General features: G+C 45.3%; 1 protein-coding gene across 3 annotated transcripts in view; it reads right to left on the reverse strand.

Annotated features, from left to right (window-relative positions):
• SCAP (SREBF chaperone) overlaps positions 1-11,910 on the reverse strand; it is a 107,025-nt gene extending 95,115 nt beyond the window's left edge. Inside the window, exons 1-2 of one of the 3 annotated variants that reach the window (XM_054016810.1) lie at positions 11,846-11,910; positions 8,898-9,041 (exon numbers count right to left, since the gene is read on the reverse strand). The gene's annotated coding sequence lies outside the window, so the exon portion shown is untranslated. Of the gene's footprint in view, positions 1-8,897; positions 9,042-11,061; positions 11,492-11,845 lie in introns of those variants that run through there. The other 2 variants (XM_054016811.1, XM_054016809.1) reach the window with 2 other exon arrangements.
• Positions 11,911-17,724: the final 5,814 nt, after the last annotated feature.

Genomic DNA, 17,724 nt, shown 5'->3' on the forward strand with positions numbered 1-17,724 from the left:
GGGGCCGGGGCCCCATGGCGTGTCCTCCATTTGGAGGCACAAAATATGGTAACCCTATGTGTGGGTGAATACGGACTCGACTCTTTGGACATTTTGGAGCCTTGCTTCTGAATCTGTCCTGGGCAGAGTATTCTGTGTAGTAGAGTGTTCCCTCTGACATCCCCAGCCACAGAGGTTCATCTCTAACAAATTCACTTCAGGTTCCATTCCCACCTACCCACAGAAAACAACATCAGCCATGTGATCAACTCAGTACCTAGGTTTGAACTGGGCCCCTTCCCATGTTCTCACCACACATGTGATGTGAGATACACATCACAACTACCGGAACCAGACCACGCCTTTCCAATCCAAAACATATCACTATCTCTGAACACATCATCAACCAAGCCAGCTCCCTGGCCCCCTATCGCACTGCACATCAAATTAAGGCTTTAACTGTTAGAGTCTCGAAGATAAGAACAGCAAGCTGCCCCTACCTATATCTCTGACCTGATCTTCTTTCAAATGGTTCACCAATAAACAGCAACCACTTCCAACAAACATCAGCTACTTCTTATCCTTTTCCCAATGTGTCTCCACAGCTTTTCCCACCATGCCTCTTGGGCTTCGAATTGCTCCCCAAGCCATTTCCCTCAGCTCAGTCAAATCCCTCTAAAAAAAAATAAACTCACTTCTGCCATGAAGGTGTAACTAAGAAACAAAAAATGAAGGGAGCATACCATTAAGATGTATGCATGTCTCAGTGGGTAGTCACTCTTGTTGCCACCCTTTTCTATCCTCTCCCCTCGCCTAGAACACTCAGTCAAGTCTTGGGATGTATTAGACTGCAAGCTGTTTGAAGTATGGGCCATGGCTTTGCTTGTTTTGCAAGGCACCTACCACATCTTGGGGTGCGGAGAAATAATGATCAGTATCAAAATAGCCAGATATTTGAGAACACAAGCAAGAAAAGTAAGCTGGCCTCACAAAGGCTTTAAAAGAAGAGAATGGAGCTGCTGAAACAGGCAACCCTCGATCTTACAAACAGGCTTAATTATCTCAGTAACAACCTAAAGTGCTGATTCCTTTATGGTAGCACAAGACAAGCACCAGCCCTCATTTTTGGGACATCCCGTGGTCCTCCACTCCACAAGAGAAGAGAATTAAGTTGAAATTTGTCCAGGGCAAATGAGTTAAGTATAGTAATTACATTGGTTCTCATTTGCCAGAATATCCCTCTGTACTTTCAGTTGGACTAGATGTTCTTTGCTTCTTGTCATAAAATGGCATACAACGCTGCTCTGACTGGTATGGATGACATGAACACACATTCGGGCATGCCCTGAAATCCAGCTATTCTGGATGAAAGACAGTAAAGAAATGGAAGGATCCGCTGAAAGAGACATCTACATTGCTTAAAAATTTACTCCCCATTTTGGATTTAGCCAAGGAGAGGTTAATAGAATCTCTATCCACATGATATGAAATAGAAGACTTACTTTTCCCAACACAGATCCCTTTTCTACAAAGCTACAACTATGGACAAGAGTTTTCTCAGAAGTGGTCTAGTTAGCAGCCCTCTGTTCTTCCTACAACCATATTTAACAGGAAGAAAAAAATGACTATGTAGAAGGGTACCTTTCTTACTCAAGGTATTTTTTTCCGGCATGTCTTACTGGAATCATAGCCATTTACAACACTGTCAAATGTTTATTACTGTATGTCCTATACAGAAAGTACAAATATGGGAGTGCAAGCTGGAATTTATTCTGCCTCACACATCAAAATATCAGCTAAATTCTAACTACAAAATCTTAGTTATGTAAAGCAAAAAACCCAGTCTGACTTAGAGAAATCTTGACTAAGCCAGGTGTTGAAATCACAGCAAGACAGAAATGGGGAGCCCCAAAGCGTCACGCTTCAGAGGACAACAGCTGCCCAGAAAGCAAAGTGAACATGGAGAGAAGTTCAATGGCTTGGTATAGAGAAGCGATGTAGACCCCCACATTTTACTGAAGGACTCAACAGAAAGAGCTATGCATCAGTTTAGTGGAGAACCTGCCCTCTGCATAGTATCACTTCAATAAGTGTGTTAAGTGGTTCTCAATGGCTTCAAGCCCTTCAGAAAACAGTCCCATTGCTCTGTTTGCCAAGAGATTTTTTTCATCAAACATGATTGCCACTGAGCCATTCTGTAGTAGTTTGCCAACATTAATTCTATCAATCCACACCAGGTTGACAGTTTCTTCCATCATTCATGGCCTGAAGCTGGCCATGTTTGGTAGGATAGACTAGGAAGAGGCAGTTTTAGCCAAGTCCATTTCTCTCCACTAACATCACCGCAGAAGCAGAACTTGCCTGGGACTGCCATAGCCAATAGCCTTACTCAGAAATTTAAGGCTTATTGACACAAATATCAGCTCTAGTTACTAGATCCCGACTGGCCTATTGCCATTATCACATAACACTGTGTCTCATTTCCTTCATTAGGGAGCACCATCTGCATGGGCAGACCTGGATATTACTTGAAGGGACTCTGTACTTAGACGCCATGCAGAAGGTAAAACATGGGGAAGTGGTTTTGTTCAAGGATTCTGCGGTTATGAAGTTATGGGGAGCTCTTCACCAACCACCTAACGGAAGCTGTATCATGTTTGATCATGTCACCACTCACGGAATAATCAGCCTACTCTTGTTTATCAATTTGGCTGCTTCACAACAAACGGCTAGGGAATGCACCTGCCCTATAAGAATCAAAAGGATGATGCAACAACCACATGCAATTACATCCTCTGCACTCTACACTGGAATGCAGCATACTGAGAACCTCCAAGTGATAAGGAGCAAGGCCTACCACTGCCCTCTGCAATTGATCATGGAGGGGAACAGGCCCACCTGATACTCAGCAGATACCTGCTCAGTTTTACAGAGGAAAGCATTAAAAAAAAAAAAAAAAAAACAAGAAACTCATTAACATGCCCTTGTGGGCAGGGAGGGAAAGTTCTTTCCAAATTCCAGCTATGGTAGTCAAGTCAAGCAAAAACTGTATCCTGGATGCAAGAAAACATAACCACAGTTTAAGCATACAGCTCCAATTACACCCCAAAATGCCAGAGCAATACATACTGTCTTGCAAATGTATTTTTTTCCAGTTTAAAAAGTTTAAAATATATCTCCATGAAAAATAATCTGTAGGGATTAGAAGTGCCGAGTATTATTATTGCTATTTATCCTGTTGTAGGCCTTAACTAAACTCCATCTCCTCAATATACACCACCACTTTGTAGGTTTCTATCCCCCTCTTGGATATAGTTTCACCAAGTTATACCATTTTAGCTCTTTCCAGTGTCAGTCAATCCCTCCAGTCCCCGGATCATTGATTGCTCCTCTTAGTTATTTATAGTCTACAAATAATGTAGACCAACCGAAGCTAAATTTCATCTTCTTGCTCATGTTCCCTCTCACCCCATGACTTCCAGTTTAACACTTCAGTAGTAAGCTTCTGAGCATATCTTTCTATTTGTACCGTGAAGCACCTACCATACTTTTGAGCATTATTAAATAAGACAGTAACTCTCTTCAGTTTGCCAAGACCTTTGATAAATGAGACCAATGAAGGAAGACCAACATGTATTTCTGACTGAGAAGTACTTTTAGGCTGGGGATAGATAGGTCAGGTAACATTTCCACCATCACCTCTACCCCCTACATCCTGTTCACACATATACACGAATTCTCTGAAGGCAGGAAATACAATTTAGCACATCCACCACAACAGATGTGAGAGAATTACAAACCCACCCAAAACCAATGCACACACTTTTGCACACCAATTATGATGCTGAAACAGAGCACAGCATCTTCTCCCTCTAGTTTTAAAAAGTGTCTTAGGTCCCTTCCCCACACGGTCTTCAACAAACAGGAAAAATGATCGGCTGTAATAGAGCTGAGGCACCCATATAATTCATTGTCTGTATTGCACCAGTGCCCAGGGGCCCCAAACATGGACCAGGGCCCCATCATGTTAGGGGCTATGCAAACTCACACACACAAAAACAGTCTTTGCCCTAAAGAGCTTACAACCTAAATACAAGCCAAGAGACAACAGGTGGATAGAGAGACAAGGGAGCATAAGGAAACAATGAGACATCGCGGTTGCTGGAGGACCTGCGTGTTGCCCCACTAGCCAAAGCAGCATTGCAATCTAGTGGTTAAAGCACAAGACCTGAGCTTTCATTCCCTGCTCTGACACTGCCTCACTCTGACCTTCAGCAAGTCATTTCCCCACCTGTATGCACAGGGATAATATTTACCTCCCAACTCTTTCTGAAATCTTTGGATAACACTGTCAGCATAAAGGCGTTTTTTATTGTAACTAATATAAATACACATCAGTTACGTATTATATGCACAGTGGACCCAGAAGAGATTCACTTGGCTCTTAAATAAGCAATTCCCCAACTGCACTGTCATCTGTTTACTTCTATGTCCAGTTTCGGGTAAAAGTTTGGCACTGCCTCTGTACCTTTATCCTGAGCACATGGCTCCTTTCATTACGAAGGACGAATCCCTGATGCAGGAGGAAGCAGGATAAAATGGAACAAATTGTGGTATTTATTGCCCTCTGGTTTCAAACCAAACCAAACAACAACAAAACAGAGGGGAGAATCTCTGGGCCACGAATCATTTCTGCATGTCGTGCTCCTTCCTAGAAGTGGCCTTGGGTACACTTTTGAACACAATATTTTCTATGGCTGCAGCCTTGCTAAGGGGGATTTCGCCATGACAGAAGAGAACAGCCATATTTCATTTGTTTTTTTCCATTTTCCAAGGGCAATTTTTTTTTTGGTGGAGAAAAGGAAAGAGGGTTTATGCAACACTCAAATATGTTCTACTGGAGGGGGAAGTGATGATGCAGGAAATTGCTACGGCACTTCTCATCTCTAGATCAGTAGCTCAGTCTTGGGGCTACATAGACACTGCAGTGAATTGTCAAAGCACTTCTCAGGTAAACTAGATCTGCACAGCAAAGTCCTTACCACACTTCTCAGTTTTCTCCCTCCCATCATAATAGGAGGCTCCTCTTGATTTTGCTTAGAAGTGGTGGGTTGGAGAGGTCTTCTGCATCCAGTGGTGGCTTTCTGAGGATCAGGTGGACTATTACATTTTTAAAGGAAGTTGGCATGTTAATTTTTCGGGAGGAAATGGTAATTTCTGTTAGTGGCAAGCACAATTTTCCATGGGCTTTTACCAGCCAGGAGTGACACCTATTTCACAGGTACCAGCTCAAATATTTACAACAGCTATTACAGTGAGACAGGAGCTAACCCTTTCAGGGGTAATCGAGCAATTAATTTGAGCTGGTCCATTTCTGAATTTTATGCCTTGACCAATTCCTCTTGTATTCAGAAGGGCTTTTCTTCAGAGTAGGATGAAAGCTCGTCACAGCAGCCAGTGCTTGGATCCAATGACTGATTTAGGCCATCTGGATTAATTCATTGGTTTGCTATGCAGAACAACTCCACTGGCCACTATTTTATGGTTTTGATGGAGGAGGGAGAGACGATCTTTAGTTCTGTACCTGCAGCAGCAGAGCCCTACAGGAAGTCTGTGTGTGCTGGATCAGGTTTTGTGCCACCAACATTTTTGTTTTCTGCCTAAGCACACCATTTCACGAGTCATCTCTGGTGATGTTCCGGGTTGGTACTGAGTGGAATATCCTAGGAGCTTATTCATACCTTAGCCTTTCAGTTGTGTGGTTTGCCTTGTTGAATATGCTGGAAACTTAAAAGGATTCAAAAATTTTTGTGAGAAAGCCAGCCCAAGTTGGTGGTTGTTAGAACAAGAACATGCACACACTCAGACACCAGGTATTACTACTAATCCCACTTTCAGTTCCTCAGATGAAAGGTGCTGTAGAAGTGAACACTTTTCCAACACTAACCAAGCCTCAACTTCATAGATGGGAACCTGGAAAGAGACTGATTTGCTCAAGGTCACACATCAAGCCCAGCAGAGTTAAAACCAAGAGCCAGTCCTCTAGCTATTAGAGTATATGACCCCTTCAACCAACTGTTCTATATATTTTGCCTTATGTTTTTCAGGGCTGTGTAATATCATGGTTTTGAATCCGAAGAGCCTTCTCAAGTTTATAGGAAAAGCACCTAGGGTTTCTAAAATCCCTGTATCATGCAATGCAGGAAAAAAGCACCTTTTGCTGTCTTAAGTAACATATTTCCATTAGCTGGACCCAGTACAACTCATGTACTTCAGCCTGAAGTACATTTAAAAGTTTTGGTAGCATAGCTATTTTGGTTAGAAGTGTGGAAAAATAAAGTCACCCCCATGACAGAGCCATACCAGCAAAAGCCCTAGTGTACAGATGCAGTTATATCAACAAGAAAGTCCTTTTGCTAGTATAACTTACTCTCTTCAGAGAACTGGCACGTAATAAGCTATAGGAGCAAAAAGAACTCATTTGCCAGTATAAGTTGCATCTCCACTAGGGGAGTTTACTGATAATAGCTCTACTGACAAATCCTTTTAAGCGTAGGCAAGGCATTAGACTTGCAAAGTTATTTCAATCACATACATTTCGTCACTCTTGTGTGTCAGAGCTGAAACTTACAACTAACAGGTGCTCTCCTCAGAGAAAGAGCAATGTGCTGTGTTGGAAGGAAAAGAGAAGCTGAGCGTACTTCTGACCTCTTAGCCGACTAAGTAAAAAGTTAGCCTTCAACATTGATTTCACTGTAATATTACCTCAAGCCACCTGGCATTCAAACACTAAAAATTTTTAAAAACATATTATAACAATGAACTTTCATTTAAACAGCACTTTTCAACAAAATGGAATTTCAATGCACTCTACAAACTTACAAAGCAATTGTAGACATACTGAGTTATTTCACACTCCACTGAAATGCAGGTATCTCCGTGAGGTGACTCACAATAGCAATGGATTACTTTCACACAGACTCTAGATTACAAAAATACCTTTTCACAGGCCTGAATACACAGGGCACTAGAAGCTCAGAACTCCTGCTGAAGCCAGCACCTTGCAGGAGCAGATGATCCTCTATTTTAATTCTGAACGATGTGGTAATCATATAAAAAGAATTAGATTAGACATTTGATTTTTGAGAGCAGCAAGCCACTACTCAAGTCTCTCCTTCCACTGGTGAAACACCTCCTAAAGCAACTTTGTTACATAACTAGTCTGACTTTGAGACTGTTGCTGTTGAGAACAAGACACCGATTATTCCCCAGGCATCTTTGTCACAATGGTCCATGCAAGATTAATTTAACCACTGCCAAAGAAGAAATGCAACTCCTCTCCCCTTCCCACACCCAGAGGCTGCCTACTCCCTCACAATGAAGCCCACGGTCCCAGAAGCAGAACTCTTGTTGCTCCTTGTCAAGAGACACTGATTATGCAAGACGAACACTGGCAAGAGTTATGTGAAAGGGAGCAGTTGCCCCAACTTCAGGGCTGGCATCAAAGAATCACTGAACACTCAACACAGTACACAGCCCCACTCTGTTGCTTTTTCTTCTTTGATTTGGACTCTTCAGATGAGCAGGAATCATTGCAGATTCTGAGCTAGAGGGGCTTCTACGGCTCATAAGCCACAGAGCTGCATTACTGAAGAATCCCCCACAGCTGCCCCCTCAGAGACCCTGCACCAGATCTAACAACTTATTTTCTTTGCTTTCAATGAGGAGATGAAAGGGTGGAATGAGAAAAGAGCAAGGTGGCAAATGGAAGAGAAGTTGGGTAGGTAGTGGTTTAAAGACAAAGAAGGAGCTTGAATGTGAGACAGGTGGGAGGAAGACAGTGATGGCATTTGGAAAGGGGTTGGACACAGTGAAAGCAGCAGGCAAGGAATAGGATTTTCACAGCCATGTGTTGGTCAGGACAGAAGAGTGAAAAGGGAGGAAGGCCAGAGATTTCACTGTAAAAAGGTTTCTGAACATTCAACCTACGTTTTCCTTTGGTCACCCTATTCACAATTTCTTTGAGCTGCATCCCCTTATGCTGTAATTAATCTGCATGTCTATAATATGCAGACATTTAATGCAACACACTAAATAGATTAAAAACTGGCTAACTGATAGATCTCAACATGCAATTGTAAATGGGGAATCATCACTGAGCGGATGTGTTTTCCAGTGGGGTCCCACAAGGATCAGCTGTTGGCGCTGTGCTATTTACTGTTTTTATCAATGACCTGAAGCAGACAAAGTCATCACTGATAACATTTGCAGATAACACAAAAATTGGGGGAGTGGTACATAATGAAGAGGACAGGTCACTGGTTCAGAGTGATCTGGATCACTTGATAAACTGGGTGTAAGCAACCAATACATGTTTTTAATATGGCTAAATGTAAATGTGTATATCAAGGGTCGGCAACTTTTCAGAAGTGGTGTGCCGAGTCTTCATTTAATCACTCTAATTTAAGGTTTCACATGCCAGTAATACATGTTACTGTTTTTAGAAGGTCTCTGTAAGTCTATAATATATAACTAAACTGTTGTATGTAAAATAAATACAGGTTTTAAAATGTTTAAGAAACTTCATTTAAAATTAAATTAAAATGCAGAGCCCCCCAGACCAGTGGCCAGGACCCGGGCAGCGTGAGCGCCACTGAAAATCAGCTTGCGTGCCACCTTCGGCACGCATGCCACAGGTTGCCTACCCCTGGTGTATATCTACAAACAAAGAATGCCAGCCATCCTTACAGGATGGAGGACACTATCCTGCAAAGCAGTGACTCTGGAAAAAGATTTGGGGGTCGTGGTGGATAATCAGCTGAACATGAGCTCCTAACAGGACGCTGATGCCAAAAGAATTCATGCAATCCTGGGATGCTTAAACAGGGAGCAGCGTAGGAGCAGAGAGCTTATTTTACCTCTGTATTTGGTGCTGATGCCACCGCTGCAGGAGTACCGAGTCCAGTTCCGGTGTCCACAATTCAAGAGGGGTTCTCTTGTCACTGTAGCCAATCCATCTCCCTGACAGGCAGTAGCTGGCTCGACAGAATTCTTCCGTTGACCTAGCATTGTCAACACTGAGCGTCAGGTCGGCATACCCATCTCTCTCAGGAGTGTGGATTTTTCCCACTCTGAGACATACCTATGCCAATAGTTTTCAGTGTACCCCACCCCTTAGACAAGCTACACATTTTTAGCTCATAACAAAGACTGTCACTCTTCTCTAGCCTTTTGATCAAGTCATTTATTTTTCTCTGCAGTTTCATGAAAAGTTTGACACTGGGCATGTCCAGTTCAACAAAAGGAACATTCAAAAATTCTTCCAATAATTGTTTACAGTAAAGATTTAAGTTGACCAGATGCATTGACTATGAATATCAGGACACACTTTCACGTTTCTAAAGCCAACCTGATTGTATTTTGCCCTTCTATAATTTTAGTGCATTAGATTATTGAAGCCACATATTTGGAAAGGTAAAAAATAAGCATCCTGCTAGACTGAAATGTTGTAGTTCAAGATATGGAGCCGAGTTAATCTCAGCCATTCCAATTAACCACTGAAAGCTAAATATTCTTGTGAAGGGAGTCAGAGACTAACAGAACGGGACTTTCAGCATGGTTTATATCTAACAAGACAAATAAACCCTAACAGATGTTCCCTTTTTAAAAGAATACACCAACTGACCCACCTGCTGCATCACACAATAGTAACCCTCATCTAATTGTATTCGTGTGTTGCTATGGAAGTCATTGGTTTCTCAAAAGGACTTATAATAAAGAGGCAAGATAAGTGCAAAGAGGAAGCTCCTTTGCATTTTAAAACCTTCTAGAAATAAATGGAAGTTGCATCCAGAGATTTTGGGAAAAGGCATCAAGTGGTGCAGCTTCTTCTCCCAAAGTTCAAAGGCCCAACTATTTCTACTCACTATGCACAGACACAAACAACCACAACACCTCAGGGCTTTTTTTCCACATGCAGCGCTGCAGCTGTGTCACTTCAGTGAAGACACTACTACGACAGGAGAGCGTCTCCCATTGGCATAGTTAATCCACCTCCCCAAGAGGCTGTGGGTACGCTGACACAGCACTGTCCACACAGGGGGTTAGGTCTGTATAACTACATCGGTCAGGGGGTGTGGATTTTTCACACCCCTGGTGATGTAGTTATACCGCGATAGGTCTGTAGTGCAGACCTGGCCACAGTCTTCAAACAGCTTCTCTGCCTCCCCATTCCTTCCAGAAGCCACCCTCCTCCTCTTTTGCAGAGCTTGAAACAGTTTCTCTAACCCAGTGGTTTTCAACCTTTTTTCATTTGGAGACCCCTAAAAATTTTCAAATGGAGGTGCAGACCCTTTTGGAAATCATAGTTGTGGACCCCCAGTGGTCCACAGACCACTTGTTGAACATCACTAATCTGGCATTTACAAGCTGAAAGGCTAGAGCTACTAGCCAGAGTGAAATAGCCCTGTGCCACCACACCACCTCACCCAAAAGCAATGGAGTAGAAAGTTTTGCTCTCTTAATGTGATAATCAAATACTTCTCACTTGTCAATCAAGTCTACTTAACTGAGTAACTTACTTCATGTCTGACTTTATTAGACTTTCTTTCCCTTCCTAACTGCATGTTACTCTCTCTCTTTTCTTTCCTTTCATTGATCAGATTGCATCTATTTCTTGGTTTTCAGTGTCTGTAATTAACTTCGTCTCTCTCCCCCTCCATCCTCCTATTTCCACTCCCAGACCACCCTGTGGTCTCTTCCTACCTTCTCTGCGTTTTCTCTCTCTCACCTGTCCTCGCTTAGAGTCTATTTATCCCCCATGCCTTCCCCACCCACGCCTCCTGCGAAAGGAGGAATGGCTCGGAGTCACCACTCCCTGCTCACTAGAGGAATGAGCAGCGGGATGCTCAGTTTCCCATGCTCCCTTCCCATCCCCTCTTCCTGCAGGCAGGCAGAGCAGAGGCACCTCAACATACCTAACTTCCATTTGACGCAGGTGAAGGAGGTTTCCCCCCAAGCTTTACTTTTTAGAAACTGCTATAAACTAACCCAGGTGACTGAACCTCTTCCCTCGCCCCATACCTAGTACTCGCCTCTTCTCTCTTCAAAATCCGGCTCCTGTGGGCCAGTGAGCCTTTTCCTCGGCCATTCTTAAGGTCCAGAGAAGCCTGCTGATCTCTCTCCACCACAGGGCAGGTTAGCAGGATGCTTCTCTGTTCTCTCTTCCCTGGGCTCCTTCATGCCCCCTCCCCTCTTTGCTTAGGATTTAACTCCTTCACGGGACAGGCCCTTTCGCTACGGTCTGTACAACTCTCCAGGCGGCTGCTCCTCTCCTGAGGTGGGAGACTTGGGGACCAGAATCAGGGGCTACCTGAAGCAAGAGTCCGACTCAAAAAAAACCTCCCCGGCACCAGCCTCCTGCATCCGAGCCGGAGGCTCCTGGGCGCAGGGACAGAGGGAGGGGGCGAGATCCGTCTCCTCCCACTGGTTACAGGGCAGCCCAAACAAACACACCCTCCTCGGGGGGGGGGGGCGCATGGCTGGCCCGGCCCGCGGGAAGCGGGGCTCTCCCCACGATCCCCGTGTGTTTACCCGGCGCCCCGCGGGAGGCGGTGACCCACGGTAGCGCCACCCGCCCTGGCCGGGGACGGGGGACTCGGGGGCGCGGCCCGACCTGCCCCTCCCCCGCTAGCGGTGCCCCCGTTTTAACGGACCCCCTACGGCTAGGGGGCGGGGGCTCCCCCCCTCCTCCGGGCCCCACGTGCCAGAGCCCGGGGGTGGGCGGGGGGGCGCCGGCCTCGCGCCGCGGCCTGAAACAGTGTGTGTGTGGGGGGGGAGGGGGTTGAAGCGCGCGCGCGTCTCTCACCTTACGGGGGGGGGCGGGTCTCGCGCCGCTCGGCTCCCAGCCCGGGCCAGCGCCTCACCTCTGACCTTTCCCCTCTCCCCCTGACGCCGAGCCGCGCCCACGCGCGCAGGGAGGGTGGCTGGGCCCCTCCTCCTGTCCCGGCCACGCCCCCTCCGGACATAACCCCGCCCCTCCCTCCCTCCAGGCGCGGCGGCTCGCGTCCCGGCGTGGGATGCCTGGAGCGGCGCCGCCCGCTGCGCGCGGAGGCGGAAAGGGGCGGGCGGGGGCTCGGCGCCCCAGGCAGTGCCCGGCGGGCAGGCTGGCAGCTGTGGGCCAAGACAGGGCCTGGCTGGGCACTGCCTAGCGGGGGCTGTGTGGCGGCAATAGGGCCAGGCTGGGACCCCAGCTGGGGCCTGGATGCTGCTGTAGCCAGGTTAGGAACAGGCAAGGGGCAACCTCTGACTGCAAACAGAGACAGGATGCCCCATGGCACAGGGGTCACACAGGGGCCAGGGGCCACTCCACAGCAGGCTCAGAGGATACCATGCAGTATGGCGGACAGGACACCACACGGCACCGGGGATAGGACGGCACATGGCAGCAGGGGCAGGTGGCCGATGGCACTGGGGTCAGCGACAGGTTGGGATGCAGGGTGGCACCAGGAACAGGGATGGGCTGAGATGGTACTGCAGTCAGGGATGGGATACCATGGGGCACTGAGAGCTGGAAACCATGCGGTGACAGGACCAGGAAGGTAAGCCATGCAGCACCAGGGCTGAGTTACTCGCATTGCCATAATATGAAGGCTACCACATGGCGCTGTGCGAATCTGATGTCACAAATCAGGTGAGGATGTGGTGCAGTACCCTATCATGACAGGTACGGAGACCAGGTCAGGACAGCTCATCATGCCATGCTGCACCAGCTGGTTGAGTTGGGCCATAGTCTAAGGATCCATGCCAGGCCACCTTAGGTCAACACATAGCAATACCCCATATGCTGTCAGGGACTAGGTCAATGCTAACCTCAAGCTGTTCTAAGTCTCACAGGATGGCCTCCGGGCTTTCAGTCCGTGCAAGTAGTGTTGCAGCCACAGGTGCTATGGGTGTGGGCACTAAGGGGAGGCTAAATACAATCTAGGAGGAACAGAAGCATTCCCACTAGCAGCAATAATAAATAATGTCACGTATATTATTTAGGGGAATATTATTTTCCTCATTTTAAATTTTATATATATATATATATATATATATATAAAAAATACACACACACACATTTCAGTGTTTCTCCCACTGCTGTCAGAGAAATCAGAAAGGGGACCGGGTCAGCACCAAGAGAAATATGAGGGTTTTCAATTTGCCATTATTGTCAGCTATGGGCAGGTAAGGTAGAGTCTGGGCAAGGGGGGAACACGGTGATGCTACAGTGTCCATGTTAGATTCTGCAGAATTTAAACTATCATTAAAAAAAAGAGAAAATGTTTCCAGAGCCTCATGGTTGTAAAGACAGACTTCCCACTAGGACTTGCTATGGAGCTGTCTGCCCAAGGCTAGTTCCAGGAAATGCCCCATCCAGCTCCAGGGGATGTCAGTAGCTACTGGTACTCCATGGAGGGAAGCTAGTTTCATGCAGGGAAGGCAGCAAGATGGAATGAAGGGACTTTCTCAGACCCCTGATCTTGTGTGTGTGTAAATGTATGTATGAGTAGGGCCTTAACTGGAACTCATCTAATGGAGGCAGGGTCTGACTAGTCCTCTCACACTGCGGAGGTCATCCTGAGAGATGAGGTTACAGTTGTGAGAGACAAGCAGTAGGTCAGACTCCCACATGGTGCCTGCAAGTAACCAGCTCATAGTTCAGGTCTGCTGTAGCACAATGCAACTATGTCGGTGTGACTGGGTCATCATGACCTCCCAGGACTCTGTGCAGGAGGTCAGTGCAAAGTGCAGCTGCCCAGTGATCTGTCAGGAAATAGGAAACATTGCCAGTTTCTTGCAATTTAAATAACTGTCTTTGGACCTGTTTTTAAAAGTACATACTTTCTGTACAAATTTGGTGCCACTGGAGTGAGTGGGTTGGAGTTCAGCCAATAGCAGATAACTTAGGTCATGCAAGACCCATAAGAACATCTCAAAGAGGCAGCAGCAGAAGCCCTATATGAGCCACCCATGGAAAACAAAGGAATTCCTGTGCCCTACCTGCCCAAGACAATGAACAGAGACAATGAAAGGATGGTGTTAGTCACAGGGAAGAAAAGGAAGGCCAAGGAATGGTGGAGGAGAGAGAAGCAGAGGAAAGAAGATTGAAGCAAAGAAGTGCAAATCGGAGGAAAAAGATGGAATCGAAAGGGTACCATGTACCTCTCCAATGCTCTACTTTTGAGGCACATTTTTTCCCATCTCCTCAGCTGAGGCTAAAAAATTCCACATTATACACAGCACTAACCTCTGTATCCTGCAGTTTTCTGTCGCTTACATTATTTTATGCCTTCGCTCAGGGAGTTCCCCTAATCTGGGGATGTAGCATCTTTGATAACATTGCTACATGTTTGCCACTGCTAGCAAGTTCTTTAAATAATGTCTTGTTTTAAATACTTGTCATTTTTGTAGACATACTTCAAATGTCATTATCCAATTGAAATTCCAGGGGGAATGCAGTTACCCTTGCCCAAGTTAACCTGTGGTCAAGACTGGGGTTAATTAATACTCCTATTGTTGCAAAAAGATATGTGGGATCTTTAACCACCACATGTGATCAGGACTTGAAAGACAACACTTCCAGCAGCACACACAGGACCCCAGTGCTGCGACTAGGCAGGCTATATGTCCAGTTTTTAAAAGATTTCCCCCTCTCCGGTACTGAGGCAAAACTGGATATGCTTTTGTCCGGTACCGTGGACAGGGGACACCACTGTGAAGAGCATGACACCCCATCCCCACCAGAGTGACCCTGCACACACCATGCATGTGAGGTCACACGGATGGAGTTGGGGGTCACACAAGAGGGGGCAGGCCCTTGCTGCTCCCAGAAGTACTGGAGTGTCCAATGCTCTGGGGATGTGTGAGTGGCCACCCTAGTTGCAACACTGGTTTAGGGCTGATTCGGAAGAGTGCCACCTACTGACTCAACACGATCTGCATTTCCCTAGAGGTTTCCCATCCAAATACTGACCTAACCCAGCCTTTCAAAATCAAGGCTTGAGGAGGCCTGGCTGCAAGTACTATGGCTTCCAGTTAATGGGAACATTTCCAGTGAAAAACAAATTCTGAGACATGGCTCCTTTAAGAACGTGGGAACTCATTGTTCTGGGGGTTCATGGTCCGACCCATTGAGATCTAGAACATTCCCTGACCATTTGGAATTGATTGGATACAGTGTTCAAAAGGTTATCATGTTACATCCTAGAAATACCATCAAGCTGAGTGCAGGGCCTCGCAAACTCAGCCAATTAAGGAGGCTGGAGATAAAGGTCAAACTGAACAGCAAAATATCATTTAGTATTCAAAGGAGAACATTCCCATTATCTTGATGGGCCCACCAAGACAAGAATTCCTACGCCCCTGCTCAGGTACAAGTCATACTTTGGGTTTTTTACATGCCTGCTGGATGGCTTTTAAACTCATATCCTAGCCCTATAATTTACTTATGTTGGGTGTGATATAATTTTGACCATGGACTGCACTGATGCATGGCCCATATTGAGATGGTACAGTATACTGTGGCATGCTATACCAGCACATCTCTGGTGACCACATCCATTTGTGTAGGTTTCAAGATTTTATTTAAAAATAAAATTCCAATTCTAGCCCATCTGGCTGCAAAGAAAATCTTCCAACTGTGACCCATTGCAGTGCTCTACCTAAGACAGCAAAGAGAGACTGAGGGCTTGTCCACACAGCCCCACAATGCAGACTGCAGGGGCGTGCACTGCAGTACACACTAAAGCCTTGCACTGTAACTGTGGATCCTGCTAGTGCGAACTAAAAGGTACCTAATTTGCACCTTCGTTAAGGTGAACTAAGTTGAGAGATTTAACCAGAAGTGTGACCTTCGCCCCTCCCTCCTTTCATCTCAGTGCAATAGTAACTTTGAAGCTCAATGAAGAAGATTCAAACTACCACAAAGTTAACTCTTTCACTTCTGGTCATTTATCAGAAACATCCAGGTCACCTAAAGAAATTTGGCCAGAGCCTGATGAGAGTGCCAACTTTTCTCCCTCTCACCCTGAAGCTTCTTATTTAAGCTCCTTCCCATCGCCGCAAAGATGGAAGTCTCCAGAAAAAGCTCAGCTGAGTAACAATACTTGTCACTTAATGCATGTAATTTTTTTTTAAATTAAACTCTGATTCTGATCTCCCAATAGGGTTTTCTCAGACACACAGATTTGAAGCTGCTAGTATATCACAATTGTCAGTAACGGACTGTATTCCATGTGCCAACTGGGACTGAACATGCATGGTGCTAGGCTCTGTGCATAATACACAGCAAGAGAGATGCCCTCTAGAGGTTGCACTCTAAATAGACAAGACAAACAAAGGGTGGGATCTGTATTTCTTGAATAAAGAAGGAAAAAAAAATCATAAAGCCCTTTCAGGCCTTCTACAGACACAGAGTCAGAAAAGAAGCACCAGGCTATTTTTCCCCTGTGCAGATCACCTGTAGCTGCTGTCTCATTTGGTATGTTTCAATGATTAAACCAAATCTTAACCAAGTTTAAAATAAGTTCTAGAATTTTGAAACTTTCATTGCCAGGCTTTTCCAGTGCCAGCACTGACTCCTACCTTCTGTCTTGTCTAATTGGAATAAATTAAGAAAGGGACAGATAATAAGACAGAAAATATATTGCTGCTATATAAATCCGTGGTGTGATCATATCTTGAATACTGCGTGCAGATGTGGTCGCCCCATCTCAAAAAAGATAAAGGAATCTGAAAAGGTTAAAAAAGGGCAATAAAAATGATTCGGGGTATGGAATGGCTTCTGTATGAGGAGAGATTAATAAGACTGGGACTTTTCAGTTTGGAAAAGAGACGACTAAGGGGGGATATGATAGAGGTCTACAAAATCATGACTGGTGTGGAGAAATAAATAGGGAAGTGTTATTTACTCCTCTTCATAACACAAGAACTAAGGGTCACTAAATGAAATTAATAGGCAGCAGGCTTAAAACAAACAAAAGGAACTATTTCTTCACACAACGCACAATTAATCTGTGGAACTCTTTGCCAGAGGATGTTGTGAAGGCTAAGACTATAACAGAGTTCAAGAAAGAACTAGATAAATTCATGACGGATAGGTCCGTTAATGGCTATTAGCCAGGATGGTGTCCCTAGCCTCTGTTTGCCAGAAGCTGGGAATGGACAACAGGGGATGGATCACCTGATGATTACCTGTTCTGTTATTTCCTTCTGGGGCACCTGGCATTGGCCACTGTCGGTAGGCAGGATACTGGGCTAGATGGACCTTTTGCCTGACCCAGTATGGCCGTTCTTATGTTCTTAAGCATTTCAGGGCAGGTATTGTCTCACTATTTGTACAGTGCCTAGCACAACGGAACTGCAATCTTGATGGACTAGGCCTACTTTCTTTCAAATAAATGAACAATAATAAGCTATATCAGACTATCAAGATGGCAGCTGCCTGTTTGTTAATTATATTTAAAATTCATTACATTTTGCTCTTCTTTGCAATTCGAACCCTTTGTATATTACAGTGGAATATACTGGACAGTAAAGGGAGGGGAACTGATTTAGGCCCCGATCTGTTCATGTAGATCCCTCCACCTGCACAGAGTTCACTGAAGGACTGGATTTTAAATGCCACTTAGTGCCAATGCAAATTCTGCTCACACCACATTTACTGGATTGGTCGTGGAAAGTGCTAAAAAAATACCCAGGCTG

This window comes from Malaclemys terrapin, chromosome 2 (genome assembly GCF_027887155.1).
Source record: "Malaclemys terrapin pileata isolate rMalTer1 chromosome 2, rMalTer1.hap1, whole genome shotgun sequence".
Taxonomy (NCBI): domain Eukaryota; kingdom Metazoa; phylum Chordata; order Testudines; family Emydidae; genus Malaclemys; species Malaclemys terrapin.